The 21,766-nt window shown below is 40.6% G+C and overlaps 1 pseudogene; it reads left to right on the forward strand.

Annotated features, from left to right (window-relative positions):
* LOC114902481 overlaps nucleotides 1-5,392 on the forward strand; it is a 13,498-nt pseudogene extending 8,106 nt beyond the window's left edge.
* The last annotated feature ends 16,374 nt before the right edge of the window (nucleotides 5,393-21,766 follow it).

The following is a 21,766-nucleotide window of genomic DNA, read 5'->3' on the forward strand; positions in this document are numbered from 1 at the left end:
GGGAAGCCCTGGGAAGCCCTGGGAAGCCCTTGATTTTTATTTAAGATGGGAGAGACTTGTGCCTGCTAGAAAGAGAATTCTGCAGGCGGGAGAGGTGAATGTAAAGGCTAAGTCAAGGTCATTGAGGAGGCAGCACAGGTGAGACATTAACCTCAGACAAGAAGGAAAACATCTCTTGTACTTAAAGGAGGAAGAGGGGAAAGGATGGCTATAGAAGGAGGCAAGTTTGCTGACTTGATGGCAGGAAGCTAAACGTTTTTTTATTCATTCCACAAATATATTTTTTTACCAAATAGTTTGCAATGCCTGGCACATGCCAGGCTCTGTTCTAGATGCTAGTGATACAAAGAGAATAAAGCACAGTCTCCATCTCCACAGAACTTACATTTCAAGTGAGAAGACGGAGAAATATATATGTATGTATGTATTTTTCAATGCCAAGGTAGTTGGTAGACGCTACGAGAAAAAATAAAGAAGCTTAAGGAGAGAGAGTTTTGGAAGAGTATCTGTTTAAATGGGGTGCCTAGGTTCAGCCTCTCTGAGGTAGGCAATGAAAAGGCAAGGCATTAAAGATCTAGGAGGAGCATTCCAGGCAGAGAGAACAACAGATATACAGGTCCTGAGGCAGGTATATTGTTGGCAGCCGCAAAGAATAATAGCAAGGAGGCCCCCTGAGACTGATATAATATTGTAAGTCAATTCTACTTCAGTTGTTTTTTACAAAGTAAGGAGGCCAGTGCAGCTGCAGCAGAGCAAGGTAGGAGAGAGGTATGAGAATGGTAGGCAGGGTTCCGGTCACAGAGGTTTAGTAGTCTTTGGTGAAGACTTTAGATTTTTAGTCTAAGAGTGATGGGGACCTCTTGGAAGGTTTTGAATAGAGAAGTGACATAATTTGTGAACAAATAATTTGGCTGCATGTGCAGAATAGATGGTAGGGAGCAAGGAAGGAAGTAGGGAGTCCAGTTAGGAAGTTACTGCACCAGTCAGATGAGAGATGATGGTGGCTTGGACAGGCATGGTAGCTGTGGAGGGGTTAAAAAAAAAAAAAAAAGTCGAATTGAGCATCTATCCTGAAAGTGATGCCCACAGGACTTACTGACAGACTGAAGATGGGATGTGAAAGAAAAAAAGTAAAGAGCCTCAAACACCTCAGACTGGCTGAGGTAGAACTGATTCCTTCAAAGAAACCCTAGCCCAGGTGTATGAAGAACGTTTGGATAAGTACATAACACAGGGAGAAGGGAAGGAAGTGTGTATCTGCTAGATGCCTGTATGTCATTTTCATGTGTCATCTCATTGAATCCTCTCCACCACCTTTGGTGATATTATTATCCTAAATTTTAGAGGTAAGAAAAAATTGCAATTTAAGTTAAATTTAATAATTTACTCAAGCCATAGCTTATACGTGAATTTTAACTCGAGACTGTCTAACAACTATGTTCTTTTCGCTAGCTTAGAAAAATAACACTTTTACAGCACTCGTACAAATTAAAAGATTTAATTTATTTTGAAGCACACTGTACTTAAGAAAAGTCAGCTTTAACTAGATGATAGTTCAAAGGCATGTATTCATTTTGGGAACAATTCTGAAAGACTTTTTAGGTTCTCAAGGGCTACAGAGGCTAATCGCACTAGTTATTTCCCATTTCTAATTTCACTTTCAAAAGATTTATCCCTAGTACAATTTTTGCACTTATTAGCAGTTATGCCATTTCTTTTTGATGCATGAAGATAGATCCAGAGCTAGAGACTGTTCTCCCTAAGAATTTGGGCAAGGGCTAGAAGAGAGAGGGGACGAAGTACACGGACAACGCACATAGTGATGGTAACTCTTCAGCTCTGGTCAACGAAAACTTAAGGGGAGAACACAGCATGCGGAAAACTGGAGCAGGGAACCCAGGGAAGCCTATCCATGGTCCCAAGTCTCTAAGATTCCTTAGGATCTGGACACTGGAACAATTCAAAGTAAGTCTGTTTCCATCTGGACAAGATTCTTAAAAGGAGCTGAGGGTAAAACCACTTCGTTTCTTTATATTTCTCTCCATAAATGTTTATACTCTCTTTTCAACCCGGAGGAACATAACACTGGGCATATTTAAGAGTTTTCACCAAAAGCACTGAAGGAAGAGGCAGTGGGATATAATGGAAAGGGCAAGGGCAATTCAGAGACTAAGGTGGCACCGTAGCGGAGGTTCAGGAAAGGGTTGTGGACCTCAGAATGCCTGCTCTACGTTGAGTGTGCAGCCTCGGGTAGGTCATTTTCTGTGAGCCTCAGGATCCTCATTGGTTAAAGAGGGATAAATGAGAGTAAAAATAGGAACTACGTCATATGTTCCTATGAGAATAAAATGAGACAGTCTATATAAAGTACTTAGCGAAAGGGCTTAACAAGAGTTTGTTACTATTAATAAGTTTCACTAACAGTGTGACTCTAGACAAATGGCTTAAACGTTTTTGCCTTTTATTTTCTCAGCCATAAAATGATGGCTAGAACTAGGTGATACTGCAGATTTCTTTACAGCTTTATAGTTACGATGTTATGTGTGTTGTTTCTTAAGGTGACAGAAAAGAAATGATATCTGTCAGTGGTAGCCACCAGGTGGCAATAGTGAAGAGTTTAACTGCCATCCCATTTTGGGGGAAACTTCCTAATTTTTTCAGTATACAAATTCAAAAAAACAACAAAAAGCTTTAATCGTTTGTAATCCTTATTCCCAAGGAACTACCATTAAAATTTTCATGTATAACCTTCCATCCAGTTTATTTCTTTACATATATATATATATATAAATTATTTTTCAATTTTATAAGAAATGAGGATAACAGATGTATTGTTTTGTAATCAGTTTTTTTAACACAAAAATATATGGTGAACAACTTCCATAGCAACTAATGTAGTTCTACACCATCATTCTTAAAAGTTCCATGGTATTCCACAGGTATTTGTTTAATTGAACCATCCTCTACTTAGCAAACACTGACTGGAAAAATTTCCAGAAGTGGAATGCCTGGGCTATGCACCTTGTTTTTTTTTTTTAAGGCTTTGATACATACCACAAATTTGTCTTTTCCTATATTTTTTGGTTTTGTGTCTGGTAGAGCAAGGTCCCTTATCAGTGCCTTCCTTCAGAATTTAATTGACTATATAAAGCCTTTATTCTTCCTGATGAAATTTTAAATCTTTTAATCAAATTTTGCCCCTCTGTCTCCCCTAAAAATTTTGCTGGGATTTTGATTGATACTGTGTTAAATTTATAGGTTAATTTGGGGGGAATTTTCATCATTACAATATTATGTCTTTCCATCCAGCAATATGGCACACTTCACTATTCATTCAATTCTGTCAGTAAAATTTCCATATTATTTAGTTTCCATTTAGTTTACTTCTGGATATGTTTTTGGTTGCTGTTAATAAATATTATCTTTTAAAATATTCTTCTGAAGGCTTTTGCTGGTATATAGGAACACTATTAATTTTAGGATTATTGATTTTGTAATTGGCCATGATACTGAACTCACTTAACGGGTCTAATATTCTTATCTATCCATTCATTCATTCTGTAAATATTCAGGCACTATTCTGGGTCCTGGAAATAAGCAGTAAAAAAAAAAAAAAAAAAAAAAATCTGTTCTCAAGATCTTTACATTCTACTGAGAAGAAATACTAAACAAATAAATATATGACAGGTGGTGATAAGTGCTAAGAAGGTGGGGGAAGCATAGTAAGAGAATGGAAAGTGACCACAAAAAATACTACTTCAGTTAACATGTTCAAATAAGGCCCCTCTGATAAGTTGAAGTTTGAGGAGAGACCTAAAATGATGTTGTTTTTCTTGGGTTTTCCCAGTAGGTATATATACATCATTATACACTTCCCACCCACAGCAGGATTTCCATGCTCCTGGAAGATTGCCTGTCCAGTGGCAGCAACACCAAGGATTTAGTCTCTAAAGGACGCTTTGAGGGTTTTCAGTGTTCTGGATTTAAAGAATGGCTCCACAAGTCCTTCCAGCCACAACACAACAAAGTGAAACAGCTATATGTATACTTATATCCTCATATCCCCTCCCTCTTGCGTCTCCCTCCCTCCCACCCTCCCTCTCCCACCCCTCTAGGTGGTCACAAAGCACCGAGCTGATTTCCCTGTGCTACACGATGCTTCCCACTAGCTATCTGTTTTACATTTAGTAGTGTATATATGTCCATGCCACTCTCTCACTTTGTCCCAGCTTACCCTTCCCCCTCCCCATGTCCTCAAGTCCTTTCTCTATGTCTGCGTCTTTATTCCTGTCCTGCCTCTAGGGTTCATCGGAACCATTTTTTTAGATTCCATATATATGTGTGTTAGCATACGGTATTTGTTTTTCTCTTTCTGACTTATTTCACTCTGTATGACAGACTCTAGGTCCATCCACCTCACTACAAATAACTCAATTTCATTCTTTTATGGCTGAGTAATATTCCATTGCATACATGTGTCACATCTTCTTCATCCATTCATCTGTCGATGGACACTGAGGTTGCTTCCATGTCCTGGCTATTGTCAATAGAGCTGCAGTGAACACTGTGGTACATGACTCTTTTTGAACTCATCATATAGATTCTTAACCCCATAATGCTTTGCTCTAATCTAGCCTAACTTCCCACTTTTCTTAATCTATCCTGACTCTTTCATTGTGCTGTCATGAGTCAAATCCCCCGTTGCCCTTAACAACTCTTCTAACCTTTCCCTTTATCTTCTTACTCTAACCAAAAACCTGACCGTCTCCTCGTTTCCTTGCAATACTCTCAAGTTGTAGGTGTTTTGTCTTGTTTTGTTTTAAATCCTTCGAGTCCTGCTTGCTCTCCATTGCCAAATCCAAACCTTTCCCCTTCCTTCCAAAATCCTAGTTCCCTTGAGATGCACACCATTACACTACTGCCTGAACCTACCCAGGCTGATTGCCTGCTAAAACCAAAATATCAACATTCTCGATAGAATTTAAACAATACACAGAGTTTCAAAACAGAACAGTCGGAGCAGTGTGAAGAAGAGGTGAGAGCGACCCCTGGACCGGCCAAAGCCGCGCGCCACTGCGTGCCCGTGTCCAGCGCCCACGTCCCGCCGCCGTCGCCACCACGCCCAAGAGAAAGGCTGAAGGGGATGCTAAAGGAGATAAAACCAAGGTGAAGGACGAACCACAGAGAAGATCTGCAAGGTCATCTGCTAAACCTGCTCCTCCAAAGCCAGAGCCCAAGCCTAGAAAGGCCCCTGCAAAGAAGGGAGAGAAGGTACCCAAAGGGAAAAAGGGGGAAGCTGATACAGGCAAGGATGGGGAATAACCCTGCAGAAAACGGAGGTGCCGAAACAGACCAGGCACAGAAAGCTGAGGGTGCAGGAGATGCCAAGTGAGGTGTGTGCCTTCTTGATAACTGTGTGCTTCTGCTGACTGTACAGTTAGAAGTACCATTTTCTATCAAGTTTTATAAAAATGCAGAATTTTGTTTTACTTTTTTTTTTTTAAGCTATGTTGTTAGCATACGGAACACTTCATTATTGTTTTTTGGGGGAAGAGCACATGTCACTAATAGATTGTCTCCGAAGCTGGATTGACATGGGATAAAGAACACCTTTCCCGTCTGGTTGTGAGAGACTTCCTCTTGGTTCCCAGGAAGGAGGGGTTCCTTGATGTTGACACACAGTAGCCACCTTGGCACAAATGCCTTGTGGTGTGGAAAAACTAAATTTAGTTTTTATGTCCTCTTCTCCCTCACCACTTTCAGCCTAGAATTGACTCCCTTAAACCCGGAGACCTGTTGGAACCTGACCCCTCAAAATTGGTTACCAGTATGTCAGGCAGTCTGGACTTTCCAGTGTGACCACTGAGATGGCGTCCCTCAAAAGAGCAGCGGTTCCTTTTTTAGGTTGTGGACCTTCAGACTGATACTTCTGCTATTTTCATTTCCATTTCCTGAAAGTCAGGGTCGGCTTGTGAAAAGTTGTTAAACAACATACTAAATGTGAAATGTCAACCCTCACTCTAAACTTTCCCTGTTCAGAGCATCACAAGAAGACTTCATTGGGTTTTATAGTGGCTTTCAGATTTTGGTAGCCCACTGAAAAAGGGAGTTTGAAAGTTGTTGTATACTGTTAACGATTGTCTGCCCATGTCCTGCCTGAAATACCATGATTGTTTATGAAAAGTATCTTTAATAAAGCTGGATACAGTTTGAAAAAAAAACAAACAGAACAGTCAAACTATCCAGGATACAATCAAAATTACTAAGCATACAAAGAACCAGGAAAAATCTCAATTCACATGGGAAAAAAAGATGTCAATGCTGAGAGAACACAGGTAGTGGAGGTATCTGACAAAGGCTTTGGAGCAGCTACTTGAGAGACAATTCTCCATTGTGATCTCTTGTATTTCTGTATGTCTTTTGGGCAAGGGCATTAACAGCTTTTTTCCTGGACTATCTTTTCAGGGATTTTTGTATAGCAAACATCCTTGGAAGACAGAGATAATGTCTTCCTCTGGGGCCAAGGGCAGATTTGTTTGCTGTCTAGAATAAAAGAGAGAATGTCTCTCTCCAGGGCACAGTTGGATAGGTTTGCTAGTCCCGCATTACAAATTGGAGTTTCCCATCAAGTTCCTCTCCTATAATGAAACTCACTGCATGTGCAGGTATCACCTGGTCCTCCTGGTATTACTTGGTGGGACCTGGGGCTCAGGAAACTGGCATAAATGTTGATATTCTACTTCCTGCTACTGCTCTAGGCAATAAATGGTCCTTTGTCTCTGACCCAGGAGACTCACAACTTCTGCCACTATCCATTAAACTGTGGCAGCCTAACGTGTTAACTTGCAAGTAAGGTAAAATCCCAGACGCTTCAAAGTTCTCAACGCTATTATAAAAATTATCTTAACAAGCAATCAAAAGCACTTTTGAAACCAATGGAAAAATATATAGTATCAGCAAAGAAATAGAAAATATAAAGAAGAAACATATGTTTAGTTTGGAATTGAAATATATAGTAGCCAAAATTATAAAAATTCATTGGATGGTCTCAGTAGCCGAGAAGATGACAGAGAAAAGTATCAGTGAATTTGAAAACAGATCATTACAAATTATCCAACCTGAACTTATTTCAACATCGTTTTTGTTTATGTTTACCTTGCTTTTTCGGAGCCACTTTTTTCTCTGAACAACAGGGAAAAAAAAAATTGGATAAACAATGAATAGAATCTCAGGGACCTGTGGGATAATAACAAAAGGTGTTGAAAATTTTTTGAATAAATAATGAATGAAAAGTCTCAAGTTTGGCAAAAGACACAAACCTACAGATTCAAGAAGCTCAACAAAGTCCAAACATAATGAACATAAAGAAGTCTGTGCCCAGAAACATCATCATCAAAATGCTGAAAAATAAAGACAAAGAAAAAAATCTTGAAAGCAGCCAGAGAAATGCAATCTATTACGTACAGAATAACAACAATTTGAGTTACCATGCAGTCTGGAAGGAAGGGACACAACATTTTTAAAGTGCTGAAAGAAAAGAATGGTCAACACGTAATAGTATATGCCGTAAAAATATCTTTCAGAAATCAAGGTGAAATAATGGCATTCTCAGATGAAGAAAAAATAAAAGAACTCAGTGCCAGCAGGTCTGTTCTAAAAGAATTGCTAAAAGAAATTCTTTAGGCAGAAGAGAAATGATACCAGAAGGAAACTGGAGCATCAGGAATGAAGAAAGAGCACCAGGAATGGTGAATACCTGTATAAATATGGTAGACTATTCTCCTCTTGAATTCATAAAATACGTTTGATGTTAAAGGCAAGAAGTACAACATTGTCTGAGGGGGGTTTTGACACACGTAGATGTAATTGATGACGACTAGAACATAAAGGGGAGAGGATAAATGGGCCTATGTGGTGGTAAGCGTTCTATATTTCACTTGAAGTGGGGGAAAAAAATTGATTCTAAGCAGATTTAAAAAGTTTAAATATTTGCATTCCTTGAACTTTGTTTTTGCCTCTAGGACTTTGCAGTTGCTTTTCCCTTTGCCTGAAAAACCATTTCCCCATATATACTGTCAGCCCTCCCCATCTGAGGGTTCTGCATCCATGGAGTCAACCAATCTCAGAGGGAAAATATTTGGAAAAAAATTCCAGAAAGTTCCAAAAAGCAAAACTTGAATTTGTCATGTGCTAACAACTATTTACATAGGATTTACATTGTATTAGGTATTATACATAATCTGGAGATGATTTAAAGTATATGGGAGGATGTGTGTAGGTTATATGCAAATACTACCCCATTTTATATAAGGTCTCTGATCATTTATGGATTTTGGTATCCTCAGGGGTCCTGGAACAAATTCCCAGAGGAACTGAGTGTTTTATACATGGCATCTAGCTAGGTTTTTCTTTTTATTTCAATTTCTATGTTTTAACTGGTAGTTTTAATACATATACATTTTGATTTTTGATGTATTTGAACTTATTTCAACATCGTTTTTGTTTATGTTTACCTTGCTTTTTCGGAGCCACTTTTTCACCCTTTTGGAGGTATTTTTTAAAAAATTAACTTTTGTTCAGAGTTTTAAAACTCCATTTCTCCCTTTATTTGGAATTCGTACAGTATATTTGTACTTTCTAGAAGTTTTCTTGTACCTCTAACTTAACAAAATGTAAACAGTATATTAACCCGTCTTCTAAACAAAATGACTACTCCTCCTCTCAATGCCTACATGCTAGTGTTATTCAAGCTATTAGTTCTGTACATTTTTTTAAACCTCACAAATACATTTTTTTCAGACAATGTTTAGTTGACAAGTTTGTTTACCTTTTGATTCACTCACCATTCTATCTTGCACCTCAGACCATTCTTCTAGGATAATTTCTTTGTAAAATTTTTTTAAAAGCTCTCAAAAAGCACTTACTTTATGCCAGGTTTTAAGTTCTATTTTCTTTTTTTAATTTGGATTATGATAATGATATTGTTATGGGTTTTTTAAAAATATATTTATTTATTTGGTTGCGCTGTGTCTTACTTGCAGCAGACGGGCTCCTTAATTGTGGCACGGGAACTCTTAGTTGCAGCATGCATGTGAGATCTAGTTCCCTGACCAGGGATCAAACCCGGGCCCCCTGCATTGGGAGCGTGGTGTCTTATCCACTGGGCCACCAGGGAAGTCCCTAACTTCTACTTTCTACTAATTCATCTAATCCTCATAACAATTCCATGAGGTATATACTATTATTGTCAACATTTTATTTTATTTATTTTTTTAACATCTTTATTGGAGTATAATTGCTTTACAATGGTGTGTTAGTTTCTGCTTTACAACAAAGTGAATCAGCTATACATATTATTGTCAACATTTTACAAACGAGAAAACTGAAGCACAGAGATGTTAACTCACTTGCCTAATATCCCACAACTAGCAAATGGCAGAACAGGGATTCAAACCAAGCAGACTTTAAATATTCTTAACCTGTTTGAAATACTGCTTCTCATATATCATTTAGGAGTTCCTCTAATGCAGGTCTCTGAGGTAAACTCTCAGTTCTCATTTAACTTAAATGTTTCTTTTTTACTCTTGTTCTTGAACAATAGCTTGGGTGAGTACACACTTCGAGCTCACTTTCAGCACTTGAAAGATATTATTCCATTAACTTTTGGTTTCTATTGATGCTGATGAGAAATCCGTTGTCATTTTAATTGTTCTGATCTGTCCTTTCTCTTTGGCTGCTTTTATGATCTTTTGCTGTGAGTTCTTCAGTTTCTTTACTGTGTGTCATTATGCATTTCTTTTTATTTACCCTGCTTTGGTTATGTTGTGATTCTTTTTTTTTTTTAAAGATACTTTTTCTAGTTCTTTTTTAAAAATTTTATTTATTTTATTTATTTATTTTTGGCTGCTTTGGGTCTTCATTGCTGCACGGGGGCTTTCTCTAGTTGCGGCACTTCGTTGTGGAGCACGGGCTCTAGGCGTGTGGCCTTCAGTAGTTGTGGCTCGCGGGCTCAGTATTTGTGGCTCATGGGCTTAGTTGCTCAGTGGCATGTGGGATCTTCCCGGACCAGGGATCGAACCCGTGTCCTCTGCATTGGCGGGTGGATTCTTAATGACTGCGCCGCCAGGGAAGTCCGGTTATGTTGTGATTCTTAAAACTGCAGGTACCTGTTTTTCATCCTTTCTGCAAAAGTCATAGTACTATTTCTTTAAATATCGCATCTCATTTAGAACATTTGTAACCAGTGGGAGGTAAGGGGCAGGGACTGACTGACTGACAAGAGGCATGAGGGAACTTTCTGGGGTGATGGATATGTTCTATTTTTTGATAGGAGTTTGTGTTATACCCATATATGCACTTGTAAAAACTCACTGAATGATGCATTTAAGATTTGTGCATTTTACTATATGTAAATTTTACCTAGGTGGGAGAAAAGAACTATAAAACAGTATGAACACTAGTTAATGGAAACGTCTCGAAATCTTTAGAGGTGAGGTCTACAACTTACTCTAAAATACATCAAAAAAAGAGAATGCATTGATGGATGGGTAAAAGAATGGACAGATAAGTGATATAGCAAATGTAACAAAATGTTAATTCTAGAATTTAGTTGGTGGATAAGAGTGTTCACAATTCTTTCAACTTTTCTGTATGTTTAAAATGTTTTATAAAATGTTGGGGGAGAATATTGCTTCTCCTTTATTCTATTCTGTCCTTCTGAGATTACAATTAGTTATATGACAGGCTCTCTCATCCTAGTGTCCATCTCTTAATTATCTCTTTCATATTTTTAGTTCCTTGCCTCTCTGTAGTATACCCTAGATAGGTTCTTCAGATAAATCTTCTCATTTATTAACTTTCTTTTCATTTGCATCTCATTTTTTCTTTAATCTTTGCACTGAGTTTTGTCATTACAACAATGACATTTCTCATGTGTAGAAAGTCTACCCTCTCCCACCTGCCTCCCCCTCTGCCTGTTCATTAGGCCTTGCTCATCTTTTGTCATTACATCCTTTACTTTATTTTTAACATTTGGAGTATAGTTATTCTATACGCTATCACCTGCACTACTTGGAGTTCTGTATCTGTTGAATATTATTTCTGCAGATACTCGCGGAAGTTTGGCTTCTTGGTGCTTGTAGTTCTTTGACTGTGAGCTCATTGCCTGACCTTAATCTTGGGAGTCCTCTTGACCTAAATTGGGGATGTTTCCTTCCAGAAAAGTTTTGCTTCTGTTTCTGCTCATAGCCGGGGAGCAACACAGACTTAAAATTAATTCAGCTCCCATAGGGAGTCTTGTTTCAGGGAGGGAGTCCCATGCACGGCTTTCCACTTGGCAACTGGTCCAGGGCTGTGCATCAAGATTGCGGCTGTTGACAGGACTTATCCTGATATGTCCTCCTATCTGCTTGCTCATCAGCCTGGGCTAAGGGTTTGTGCCTTATAGAGCATATCTCATGTAGATGATACCCATTCTGCCAGAGCAGGACCCCTCAAAGAGCCTTACCAGCCATGCTTCTGGAAGAAAATATTCGATATTCTTTATTTGTAAAGGAAGTATCCTATTCCTAATTTACCAAAGATTTTAAAATTAAAACTGGATGTTAAATTTTGTATCAAATGCCTTTTCCGTATCTGTAGAGATGATGACAGATAAGATTTTTCTCCTTTAAGCAATTTATTAAGAATTCTTTTCTCTCCTAGATTCACTGCCTGCTCTAAAACGGGAACTGTGCTCTTTGAATATTTTTCCTTTGCCAGATGGCACAATGTTATGTCAGTAGAAGGCGCTGGAAGGACTTTTCCTTCTTAGTTCTTGCTTGCTTTCTTGCCTGACACTTGACACACACATAGCTTCTCTCGCACCCCCCGTCCTGCAGTGCTTTGCCTTTCCCTGGCTGCTGCACTACAGATAGCTCCTTACTGCCTGGCTCCTACAGTGAAGGGGCTTCCCCAGCACCAGGCTCCTGCATTCCGGGCAATTTCCCCAGCACCCAGCAGCTTCCCCAGATCCACCTTCAGACTTCCGGAGCAGAGTGGCTCCCACAAGACACCGACCCATGAACAGCTTTCTCTGGTACCCTAGAGGGTAAACTTTCAGTATATTCCAGAAGATGGATTTCTAGCATGCTTCACTGGCACACAACCAAAGCAAATTCCCCGCCACTCAGTAAGCCATGGCCTTGCCCTCTCTAACGAGGTCTAGATCTCAGGCTGCAGCTGGGGGCAGGGCCCGGGGTACCTTGGGGAATCTGTCTCAGCCCTAGGGGTAGTAATTACTTCTTATATCTGATATTCCTATATTTACAGTTCTCTTCACTTTCTACTAGCTAACCCCTTGTTGCCCCAATCCCATCATAGTTAATAATTCTCTATATTAAACTTTGCATGGTCGGATCACTGTGGTTTCTATTTTCTGATTGACCTTGGCTGATACTTTCAGTCATTTCTAAATTTACTGAGAATTTTCAAAACTATCTCCCAGTTTTTGGTCTATGTTGGGGAATGTTCCATATGCATTTTGAAATAAATGTGTGCTCTGCCACTGTTTGATGTAGTGCTCTGCGAATGTCAAGTAGGTCAAGTTGGTTGATAAAATTCTTCGAGTCCTCTATATCGTTGCTGATTTTTTTTTTTTTTTTTTTTTTGCGATACGCGGGCCTCTCACTATCGTGGCCTCTCCCGTTGCGGAGCACAGGCTCTGGACGCGCAGGCCCAGCGGCCATGGCTCACGGGCCCAGCCGCTCCACGGCATGTGGGATCCTCCCGGACCGGGGCACGAACCCGTGTCCCCTGCATCGGCAGACGGACTCTCAACCACTGCGCCACCAGGGAAGCCCAGAGCACTTCATATTTATTGTTCCCCAGGAAACTGAAACTCTTCTCTTTTTTTCTGTGTGCTATAATTTGAATAGCTTCTATTGCTGCTTACAAGTTCAGCAATTATTTTAAAAATAGGTCTTTACTGGAGTATAATTGCTTCACCATACCATGTTAGTTTCTGTTGCACAGCAAAGCGAATCAGCCATCTGCATACACATATCCCCATATCCCTTCCCTCTAGGTCATGGCAAAGCACAGAGCTGATCTCCCTGTGCTATGCGGCTGCTTCCCAGCAGCCAACTATTTTACATCCAGTAGTGTATGTATGCTGATGCTACTCTCACTTTGCCCCAGCTTCGCCCTTTCACCTTATGTCATCAAGTCCACTCTCTATGTCTACTTCTTTATTCCTGCCCTGCAACTAGGTTCATTAGTACCTTTTTTTTTTTCTTAGATTCCATATATATGTGTTAGCATACGGTATTTGTTTTTCTCTTTCTGACTTACTTCACTCTGTATGACGGACTCTAGGTCCATCCACCTCACTACAAATGACTCAATTTCGTTTCGTTTTATGGCTAATATTCCATTGTATATATGTGCCACATCTTCTTTATCCATTCATCTGTCGATGGACACTTAGGTTGCTTCCATGTTCTGGCTATTGTAAATAGAGCTGCAATGAACATTGTGGTACATGACTCTTATTATTTTTTAAAATTTATTTTATTTATTTTTGGCTGCATTGGGTCTTCTTTGCTGCGCATGGGCTTTCTCTAGTTGCGGTGAGCAGGGGCTACTCTTCGTTGCGGTGCGTGGCCTTCTCATTGGAGTGGCTTCTCTTGTTGCGGAGCATGGGTTCTAGGCATGCAGGCTTCAGTAGTTGTGGCATGCAGGCTCAGTAGTTGTGGCTAACGGGCTCTAGAGCACAGGCTCAGTAGTTGTGGCGCATGGGCTTAGCTGCTCTGCGGCATGTGGGATCTTCCCGGACCAGGACTCGAACCCAAGTCCCCTGCACTGGCAGACGGATTCTTAACCACTGCGCCACCAGGGAAGTCCCTACATGTCTCTTTGTGAATTATGGTTTTCTCAGGGTATACGCCCAGTAGTGGGATTGCTGGGTCATATGGTAGTTCTATTTTTAGTTTTTTAAGGAACCTCCTTACTGTTTTCCATAGTGGTTGTATCAATTTACATTCCCACCAACAGTGTAGGAGGGTTCCCTTTTCACCACATGCTTTCCAGCATTTACTGTTTCTAGCTTTTTTGATAATGGCCATTCTAATCAGAGTGAGGTGATACCTCATTGTAGTTTTGATTTGCATTTCTAATAATTAGTGATGTGGAGCATCTTTCCATGTGCCTCTTGGCCATCTGTATGTCTTCCTTGGTGAAATGTCTATTTAGGTCTTCCACCCATTTTTTAACTGGATCGTTTGTTTCTTTGATATTGAGCTCCATGACCTGTTTGTATATTTTGGAGATTAATCCTTTGTCTGTTGTTTCATTTGCAAATATTTTCCCCCATTCTGAGGGTTGTCTTTTTGTCTTGTTTATGGTTTCTTTTGCTGTGCAAAAGCTTTTAAGTTTAATTAAGTCCCATTTGTTTATTTTTGTTTTTATTTCTGTTACTCTAGAATCTGGGTCAAAAAAGATCTTGCTGTGGTTTATGTCAAGGAGTGATTTTCCTATGTTTTCCTCTAAAAGTTTTATAGTGTCTGGTCTTACATTTAAGTCTTTAATCCATTTGGAGTTTATTGTTGTGTATGGTGTTAGGGAGTGTTATTTCATTCTTTTACATGTAGCTGTCTAGTTTTCCCAGCACCACTTATTGAAGAGGCTGACTTTTCTACATTGTATGTTCTTGCCTCCTTTGTCTTAAATTAGGTGCCCATATGTTCGTGGGTTTATCTCTGGATATTCTATCCTGTACCACTGACCTATATGTGTGTTTTTGTGTCAGTACCACACTGTCTTGATTACTGTAGCTTTGTGGTATAGTTTGAAGTCAGGGAGCCTGATTCCCCCAACTCAGTTTTTCCTTCTCAAGATTGCTTTGGCTATTCGGGATGTTTTGTGTTTCCATACAAATTGTAAAATTTTTTGTTCTAATTCTGTGAGGAATGCCATTAGTAGTTTGATAGGGATTGCACTGAATCTGTAGATTGCTTTGGGTAGTACAGTCATTTCCACAATATTGCTTCTTCCAATCCAAGAACATGGTATATTTCTCCATTTGTTTATGTCATCTTTGATTTCTTTCATCAGTGTTTTATAGTTTTTGAGTACAAGTCTTTTGCCTCCTTAGGCAGGTTATTCCTAGGTATTTTATTCTTTTTGCTGCTATGGTAAATGGGAGTGTTTCCTTAATTTCTCTTTCTGATTTTTCATTGTTGGTGTATAGGAATGCCACAGATTTCTGTGCATTATGTATCCTGAAACCTTGCCAAATTCATTGATTAGTTCTAGTAGTTTTCTCTCTCCTGATCTCCCCAGCCTCAGGGGCACTGATCTTGTCTGGCTTCCACTTCTCCTCTCCCCTCAGCCCCCCTACGTCCTATCAGTTCACTCTGGGGTTCCTCCCGTCTCCTTGGGCATCAGAGTGCCCCAACAGCGGCTGGCAGGTGCCCTAGTTGCAGGGAGATGATAACTCCACATCTTCCCACACCGCCATCTTGACTCACTCTCCCACCAATCTTCTACAGTGTCCAATTTGCTGTTAAGCTTCTACATTGATTTTTAAATTTTTCAGATACTGTATTTTTCATCTCCAGAAGTTGCATTTCCTTCATTTACATATCTTCCATTTTTATCATATGTTCACATTTACTTGTCAGCCCTTTTTAAAGGTCCTATTGCTAATTCTGTGATCTCTGTCATCTCTGGTCTGTTAACTGATTTTTCTCCCAGCTATGGATCAAATTTTGCTGAAGTTTCACGTATCTAGTAATTTTTTATTGTATATTGGTTATTGTGAACATTATATTGCTGACTGTCTTAATTTTGTGTGTGTGTGTTTAAGTATTGAGTCTTGTTTTGGCAGGAAATTAAGTTATTGTGGATCAGCTTTACCCTTTCAAGGCTTGTTTTTAAACGTTGTTAGGTTAAACCTACGGTAGCTTTTAATCTAGGGCTAGGGTAGCCCTATTACTAAAGGCATAAGCCTTCAGTTGTCTCTACTGAATTCCTCAGATGTTCATTGAGGTCTTTACTCCAGCAGCTCCCGGGTAATTGTTCTTTCCTTCGTAGTTGATCTTTGCTTGGCCTTGTGGAGTATTACTCTACACATGCTCAGATTAGCAGTCAGCCAAAGACTCAAGATTTCTGTAAATCTTCTTGGAGTAAATTCCTTCTTCTCTGGTATCCTGTCAAGCAAATTCCACAAATTGCATCTTTTTGCTAACCACCGTATCCTTAGTGACATGTACAGGGCCTGCCTGTTATGTGGTAGGTGCTCAATAAAATATTTTTATGAATACGTGGACTTATACATAGTATTCGCTCATATTTAAAATTCCCTTTGTATCTGAATATATCTCCTTTTAAATTTCTAACATCATCTCTCCTGTTTAAAAATCTTTGCTATTTTTATTTTGCCATATTTATTTTACTGATCATTTCAAACAACCAGCTCTTTCCTTTTTTGATCTGTATTTCTGGATTCTAATTCATTGCCTTATTATTTTACCTGCTTTTCCTTAAAACTTTATGTGTTTTTCTCATTTAAGGTAAGGGGCAGTATAGTGTAGTGGTTCAAAGACTGGGTTTGATTATTGACTTTATCACTTATTAGCTGAATAAACTTCAGAAAGACACTTAACCTCTCTGAGCTTTGGTTCTTTATATGTAAAAGAGGGAAAATATTACTTGCTTCATAGGTATATTGTGAAGATTAAATGAGAAAATTTTTTCAGAACACAACATTGTCTGACACATTAAGTACTGTATAAGTGATAGGTAGACCATTTGGTATATTTTAATTCATTCTATATTGGTTAATATTAAAATATTGATCTGTGATTTTCCTTTATATACTACTTCAGCTGAATCCTTATGTTTCAATTTTATTGTTCTCATTGTCATTAATTTCTAAATACTTTGTAAATCAGCAACTGTGATTTTCTCCTTGAACGAGAATTATATAAGAGATTTTCCTCTTAGCTTCCAAGTACAGTAGATGGATTTTTTCATCCTTTTACTTAAAATTAAAAAAAAAAACAACTTATGTTTTCATTGCTCTGGTATCAGAGAGTATAACTTAAAATTGAGATTCTTCTGTGATTTATTTTAAAAATAAATTTTTATAAACATGCACATTAAAAAAGTACCTTCTCTACCTGCAAGTTAGAAAGTTTAATATTTAAATCTCCTACTTTAGATCCTCTTAAAAATTACTGTCTGTAGCTTGCCTTTGATATGTCAAATACTGGGAATGCTATATAATCAAACATTCTAAAGGTGAGGAGGGAGAAAGAGAATGAGAAAGGAAACAACAGAGGCCACTGTGACTGCACTTTGCATATATATCAAATATTTGTAAGTCTTGCTTACTCATAATTTGAGTTTATTATCTAGAATGTCACCACCAGAGGCACACTCATCTTTACTGTCCACTACAAGAAGGCCTTCCATCCTAGCTCCTAGTCTGCCTCCACACTTGAACACATCTAGAATTTTTGAAGTCTTCTCCCCTGCCCCAATCACTAGCACAGTGCTATATACATAATAGTTAACTTTCATAAATCCTCAATGACCCTACTTATGAAGATATGACTTGAAGAATTCTGAAACTCAGTAAACTTACCTATAAAATGTTGATGGTAATTTTAGGTACTAAAATTAAAGTCCTTGTTATTTATAATGTAGTATCTCTCATAAGATATTTGGGGTTACCATTAACCCGTGATATGGTAACCTGGTGGAGGCCAACAAGACCAAAGCTGTTCTTCTCTGGGGAACTGGAGTTCTGTCTTTAATGGAGAGACGATTCCTGCTGTCAAATGGGATGGACAGGAAACCAGAATTGTCAGAAGAGCCCTTATATAGGCCAGTGATTCTCAATGAAAGGGGGGAGGGGACATAATTTTACCCCCCCAGGGGCATTTGGCAATGTTTAGAGATGGTTTGGGTTGTTACAACTAGGGGTGGAGTACTGCTGGCAGGTAGTGGGTAGAAGCCAAGTATGCTACTAAACATCTTACAATGCACAGCACAGCTGCCCACAACAAAGAATTACGTGTCTGGCTTACAGAAAAAGACAAATACTATATGATATCACTTATATGTGGAATCTAAAAATTAATACAAATGAATGTATATCCAAAACAGAAAGAGACTCACAGATATAGAAAACAAACCTGTGGATACCAAAAGGGAGAGGGAGAAATTAGAGGTATGGATTAACAAACTACTATGTATAAAATAGATAAGCAAGAGGGATATACTGTATAGCACAGGAAATTATAGCTATTACCTTGCAATAACCTATAATGGAGTTCAATCTGCAAAAATACTGAATCACTATGCTATACACCTGAAACTAACATAATAATGTAAATCAACTATACTTCAATTTAAAAAAAAAAAGAATTATCTGGCTCAAAATGTTAGTAGTGCCAAGGTTGAGAAACCCTTATATAGGCAAGCAAATGAACTCTCCTGTCCTCTGTGCTCAGGCCAGAACTTAAAGAGTGAAGCTGTCTAGGAGCTATTCCTTGGTAAGACCAGTAAAAAAATGGCCTTTGCCACAGGGAGGTGGCATCTCTGTAGTAAACAAAAGTTGAACGTGAGTAGTTATATTTTGTACATAAGATTACCCTTATTTTATGTTTTTAATATCCATTCAGTTTTTTCTATTAGGAAAATACTTTTAAATACCCATCTTACCCTAAACTATGTATAATATTCCAGTTGTACTGCTAAAGGATCCAAATTCAGTCTCTCCTCAGCTTTGAAGTAAAGTATTAAGGAAAGAAGGGTTAACATGCTTATACTTTGAGGCCAAGCGGTAGTGGCAGCAAGTAGTGAGAAACTCCAAGAACAAAGTGAATTCTCAGAAAACAGGGCTGCATAATCCATCCACTCTTCCCAACAGCAGACTCTCCTTCAAGCATCAAACCTGGTGGTTCTGGGGTTATTCAATTAAGAAGAGTGACATACACTTTAGTCACATATGTAGCCTCTCAAACTGCAGACTGAAAATATAAAACTCTTCATAACAATGTCAAGTGTCTACAATGATTTTTCCAACTAAGTGGTGCTGAACTGTGTATAACTGGCAAAGGGTTCAAATTGACAAGGCTTACACAAGAAATTTCTCACTCATTTATTCATCATTTGCTGAGTAACAATGAGCTCTCAGTCAAGAGTTGACAATCTAGTTGGAAGGCACAGCACATAACCATGAAACTTAAACAGCAAAGACAGTATTCCAAAGCCCAATGAGCAATACCCCAAAAAGCGTATTAGATTTAGAATAAATCAAGAACATTCTGAGCTGAAGTAAGCAGGAAAAGCTTCACAGAGATGAGACTTTTGAGCTAGGATGTGAAATATGAAAAAGATCGGATAAATAGACAAGAAAAAGAATTTCTAATGCAGTTTAGCACGAGCTAAACCAAAAAAGCCAGAATACAACAAAGAGAGAGCAAGGGTCTTGGGATGCAGAGACATTGATGCTTTTATTCACCATCCTTAGAAATTACCTGATTATCCAGCTTGGAATGCTTCAACTGCTTTTTGTTATTCTATCTTCAGATGCTATCCTTTAAATGGGATAGGTAGAATAGGTCAGATGAATATATTCCAAGGGCCTCTAATAGTTTCTGGGATGATTACTCTTCATGGAAATAATGTCACAAGTAAACAATGAGGATTTTCCAGGCCATGTTCGGGTTTTGTAACAGGAAACTGAATAAATATAATTGGCAAACACATTCAACCAGGTGTGTAAACTTTTTCCCCCTGGCTAACATAAGTTGGTATATCAGTAACTGTATAAAGTTTTTCTATTGCAACGGAAATTATTGTATATTAAAGGCTTTTGCAAATTCCTGGCAACTTGGCAGGCTCAGGTTCTACCACAAATTCTCTCTGACCACATTTTCATTTTATCTATTGAAATAAGCACTTTAGGGGCTTCCCTGGGGGCACAGTGGTTAAGAATCCGCCTGCCAATGCAGGGGACACGGGTTCGAGCCCTGGTCCGGGAAGATCCCACATGCCGCGGAGCAACTAAGCCCGTGCGCCACAGCTACTGAGCCTGCGCTCTAGAGCCCGGGAGCCACAACTACTAAGCCTACGTGCCACAACTACTGAAGCCCACGTGCCACAACTACTGAAGCCCGCGTGCCTAGAGCCCGTGCTCTGCAACAGGAGAAGCCATTGCAATGAGAAGCCCGCGCACCGCAACAAAGACCCAACAACGAAGACTCAATGCAGCCAAAAATAAATAAATAAATTTAAGAAATAAGCAGTCTATCTCCTTCCCCAGGACTTTCAGTGCTCTACTGTTGCCCTCATTCTAGTTAAGGCATGCCTGTCCTCCTCTCCACAGTCCCTGAATTTCCAAACGGCATAACTATGTGCTCAAACAGAAAAAACAAAACACCCCCAAACCCCAGTCGTGGCATTGCAAAACAAAACTTCTCACAAAAAGCGATATGGTTGCACATTTTGGACCTTTTCTATGACTTAATGTATGGTAGGTTTCCTCAGAAGAGTCTCAGTGATCCAGAGACTCTTCTTTAATGCTGGGTGGTCGCGCCTATTACCATTTTCCTCGGATATATGGATCTAGAGAACTTCTGTGTGCGCTCAGAAATATTAAATGGCTCCGCTACCGTCACCCAGGCACGAAGGCACAACTGGGCCACAGGGGTTTTTTTTTTTTTTTTTTTTTTTTTTGTGCGGTACGCGGGCCTCTCACTGTTGTGGCCTCTCCCGTTGCGGAGCACAGGCTCCGGACGCGCAGGCCCAGCGGCCATGGCTCACGGGCCCAGCCGCTCCGCGGCATGTGGGATCTTCCCGGACCGGGGCTTGAACCCGCGTCCCCTGCATTGGCAGGCGGACTCTCAACCACTGCGCCACCAGGAAAGCCCAAGGCACAGTGGATTTTACTCTCACCAGAGAGGCCGTCTAGTACCAGCTCCCGGGTTCAATGCCGCCAAAGGGTCCACCTGCTCTACCTCTTGGGCCGGTGCCCCGCGCCTAACGAAAGCCTCCGCGCGGAAGCGGCGGGCGGCCTCCAACTCCCGCCCGCTCACTGACAGCCATGCTCCTGCCAAGACTCAAGCTCCGCGTGGCCCGACGCTCGCTTCTAACGGCTTCCCGCGCCCGGCGGGCCTCCGGCGGGGCCTCGCACCCCCCAGCCCTCCACCTCCCCAGCCCCTGTCACTGTCCCAACGCCCGCGGTCCCGAGAGCCCGGAGGAGGCAGGGAGAGCAGCCGGCCCCCAGCTGCAAGCCAAGGGAACCCGCCTCCACCTCCAGGTCCGGGGAAGCCCCACCGATACGTCGGTGAGAGCGCCGAACGCGACGCCCGAAGCTTCCGGAGACCTTACACGTCCTCAGCAGGCACACGCCCCCGCCGAAACGGCTCGTCGGCCCTCTCGCGAGAGAGTGCCTGGTGGCACCTCCTTCTCTTCAGCAGTCTTTCTCTCCCCGCCCCCAGAGTGCTCGCGCGGCTTCCTCCGGGAGGCGGGAGGCTTGGACGTGGCGGGGCCCGGCCAGCCAGGGTGCCGGGCCTGGGGCGCTCTGCTCGGCCTCTCGGCAGCTGGCCTTCCGCGCCACCTTCAAGCCCCCGACAGGCCCCGTCCCTTCCCAGGTAGACGGCGCAGGCCTGAGTGACGCTGGGGTGGAGCCGCGGGCCGGGCGGGAGGGTCGGCGAGCCTGGTCTGGGGGGACAACACACCTGCGCGGGGCGGGGGTGGGGCGGGAAGGTGCGCA

The sequence above is a fragment of the Monodon monoceros genome, unplaced genomic scaffold (genome assembly GCF_005190385.1).
Source record: "Monodon monoceros isolate NGI ecotype Baffin Bay Population unplaced genomic scaffold, NGI_Narwhal_1 Super_Scaffold_20, whole genome shotgun sequence".
NCBI lineage: Eukaryota > Metazoa > Chordata > Mammalia > Artiodactyla > Monodontidae > Monodon > Monodon monoceros.